The sequence below is a fragment of the Triticum urartu genome, chromosome 1 (assembly GCF_003073215.2).
Source record: "Triticum urartu cultivar G1812 chromosome 1, Tu2.1, whole genome shotgun sequence".
Taxonomy (NCBI): Eukaryota; Viridiplantae; Streptophyta; class Magnoliopsida; order Poales; family Poaceae; genus Triticum; species Triticum urartu.
In genome coordinates, this window is record NC_053022.1 from 381,492,540 (window position 1) to 381,496,276 (window position 3,737).

Genomic DNA, 3,737 nt, shown 5'->3' on the forward strand with positions numbered 1-3,737 from the left:
ACCTGTGTATAATTTATAAACTAGTTGTTCTTGTTCATGTGCTAATCATGATGCACTGACAACCTTAAAAAAAGAAGAAGAGTTGGCCTAAATACTACGAACATGGAACATGATTGTTGAGTCATTCTTCTTATCCTGATTCATACCCAATACAAGCGGCTTTGCTAGCTACATCAACAGGCTATTACGGGGCTTGGCGCCCAGCCCCACCAGGTTAGAATAGGAGAGGGGGGGGGGGGGGGGGGGGGGAGGAAGAGAAGGTTATTTATAGCCCAATTAAAAAAGGACAAGTCAGCTGATCCGTGAAGGTGTTGATCTAGCCCGTGTGTCTAGCATTTTGGCAATACAAGACACCACTACCAGTCAGGTGTTTCCTCTCTCTATACTAGCGGACATATACTGAATATATCGTCTCTGTTCAATAGTAGAGCTGCCTGCCATTGCCATGGAGGGGTGGCTAAGCCTGTCTTTCCTAGCCCTACTTACGCTCCTGGTGATTTGGCTTGTCAAGCTCTCGGTTGGCAAGAGCAAGCCGGCCAGGAAGCAGCTGCCTCCTGGGCCATGGACTCTCCCGATCATCGGCAGTCTCCACCACGTCGCCGGCGCCCTCCCACACCGCACGCTGATGCAGCTGTCTCGCCGGCATGGGCAGCTGATGCACCTCATGCTGGGCGAGGTCCCCGCGGTCGTCGTGTCCAGCCCTGAAGCGGCGGCGCTGGTGATGAAGACCAACGACCTCGTGTTCGCGGGCCGGCCGCGCGGCGTGACGCTGGACATCTTCAGCAGCGGCGGCAGGGGCATCGCCTTTGCCCCCTACGGCGACCATCTGCGCCAGATGCGCAAGGTCTGCGTCATGGAGCTCCTCAGCTCCACGCAGGTGAAACGCATGGAGGGTATCAGGGCCGAGGAGGTTGGCAGCCTCCTCCGCGACATCACGGCCGCTGCCTCGACCGGCCACACCATCAACGTCAGCGAGAAGGTGATGGCGCTCAGCAATGACGTGGTGACCAGGGCAGTTTTTGGCGGGAAGTTCTCACAGCAGGGCGAGTACCTCTGCGAGTTGGACAAGGCGTTTAAGCTGCTGGGCGGCTTCTGTCTCGTCGATCTCTTCCCATCGTCGAGGTTGGTAAGGTGGCTGAGCAATGGCGAGCGCCAGATGAAGAAGAGCTGTGGCCGTATGCAGCGCATCATTTCAGAGATCATCGATGAGCGCAAATCCGCACGAGCTGCTGGCGTTGGCGTCTCCGGCACTGACGACGAGGATCTGCTGGACGTGCTGCTCAGGCTGCAGAAGGATGACTCTTTGGAATTCCCTCTAACCACAGAGACTGTTTGCGCCGTCTTGTTTGTGAGTATTTCTCTTAATTTCAGGTATTGTTTTTTTTGTGGTGGGTACTCAAATGATTAGGTGGTGGTGGGTGGGTGGGGGCAGGGGTCAATATATTAGTGAAAGGCAGTCCGTTCCAAATAGGGTGAGGACATAGGCACATTTACACGCGAGGTTAGGTACAAATGCATTAATCTTATCTTTCGGTTTCTTCAACCGATGAGACATGAGACCACAGAGTTAATTCAGAGATGATGTTGTTGATCGTGGTACCTCTGCGATTGTCAACATGGCGAAAAACCTTCGCGTTCCGAGCATCCCAATTATTCCAAAGGATGATTAGGAATACGGACAACTAAGTAGAGTCTTCTAGTTCTTGTTAGAGTAGGGTAGTTCCAAAGATAGTCGATGGCATCCCCTTGAGAAATGCCGATGAGTTGCCACTCTAATAACAAGGGGACGGAATCTTCTGAATGGTAACCGCAAGATGGGCAGGTGGTCTCGTTGGCAATGTGCTTGTGAACCATATTTGCTTTAGATTTTAGGCTATTCTGGCATAGGAGCCAATCAAAGATCTTGGGCTTCTTTTGGACGCTGGAACACCAAATGTAATCGCATTAGTGTCTTTATGTTCATCGCAGTGAATGATTTTGTAGGCATGCTTAGTGGAGAAGGGTAGCCCTCCATTGATGTCACATTCCTTGTCCTCCTAGATCTAGAAGTCTTGAACAAAGACAATAAGTCATGCATGCACCTCAAAGACACAACCTGGGTTAGGTGGTTTCACAGGTTAGACAACAGGATTGTCATATGGGTTCTGCTAGGATGTTGATGTAGTTTTACTGCAGAGACTAGATCTATTATCTTCATGTATTAACTAGCACGGTGGCCCTCGCAAATGCGATGACAACATCTTATTGCCTCGAAAGTGTTGAGTATTTATTTTATCTCACCCAGAGTTTTCTACTCTTATTTACCCCTTTATTGCATAGTATATTTTAGACGTTGATACATTTCTGTTGGTGTATCTTTAACCTTTATTTTGAATGATTATATGATAATTTAACAAAAATAGAAATATATTCTGCTGTTAGTATAGAAAGAATAGAACAGATGTAGTGCCTATTTAGAAAAGAAAGCGCACCACATGGTTAGTATGCCCCAACTGTCCATATTCCTGAGTGATGAGTGTACTAACCATCGTCTGTAGTGTCTACATTTAATTGGTGACATGTTACTATATTAGTCTTCACAGACAAACACTTAAATTATTCATACGATTAGAGGTAGCTTTTTGAAGTATTCATATATTACTTTATATAGGGAGATGTTTGATTGTGCTTTGTACGACAGGATATGTTTGCAGGTGCCACGGAGACCACATCAACTACTTTGGCGTGGGCTATGTCAGAGCTTGGGCGGAGTCCTGAAATCATGGCTAAGGCACAACAAGAAGTATGGGAGGTTCTTGGTGAAGGCCGATCTGTCATTACTAATAACGACCTCGGTAAACTCCACTACATGCAGATGGTCATCAAGGAAACCCTTAGGATGCATCCACCAATTTCTCTAATCCCACGATCAGCTAGAGAGGATTGCACAGTTATGGGGTATGACATCCCTAAAGGCACCAATATATACATTAATGCCGTTGCAATTTCTCAAGATCCGAAAAACTGGGACAACCCTAGAGAGTTTAGGCCAGAGAGGTTTGAGAACATCAACTTAAATTACAATGGAACATACTTTGAATTCATTCCCTTTGGAGCTGGGCGACGGCAGTGCCCCGGGATCTAGTTTGGCTCGTCGGTCATGGAGATGGCATTAACAAACTTTCTATATCCCTTCAACTGGAGACTTCCTGATGGTTCTAGCCTTGTTTCGTTTGATATGTCCGAGAAGTTTGGGTTGGCTGTAAGCAGAAGGTATGACCTGCAACTCAGAGCTATTCCACATGTGTGGTCCAAGATGTCGAAGTGAAGCACAGAGCTTGTATATACACGTGACAACGCATGTTCATGTACCTGCACTTTCAGCGCATGTCTTTTTTGCAATGTATGGTTGTTCCCTTATGCAATGGAATATGAGAAGTTGGGTTAAAAACGAATAAGAAAATCTTATTGCAAACATGGTATTGCTTTCTACTGTATGTACTACTAGTGCACAACAGAAGATTTTACGTCGTTATACATAGTTATACGAACTTTGTAATAACACATGACTATTAATTAAGTATGATCTGTGGATCAGAAACATATGTGCTTTATGTGATTTGCTATCAGTGGATATGAACATATATGTTGTCTCGAAAGTAGTCTCATGGAGCTCAAGTTGCCTGATCCGAAGTTCTTGGCATTTACCCGTCCAGGGCAAGGATCCTATATATGATAATCTTTGGGCAAACAACATA

General features: G+C 46.4%; 1 pseudogene; it reads left to right on the forward strand.

Annotated features, from left to right (window-relative positions):
- The first annotated feature begins 267 nt into the window (after positions 1 to 267).
- LOC125513718 lies at positions 268 to 3,456 on the forward strand (annotated as a pseudogene).
- The last annotated feature ends 281 nt before the right edge of the window (positions 3,457 to 3,737 follow it).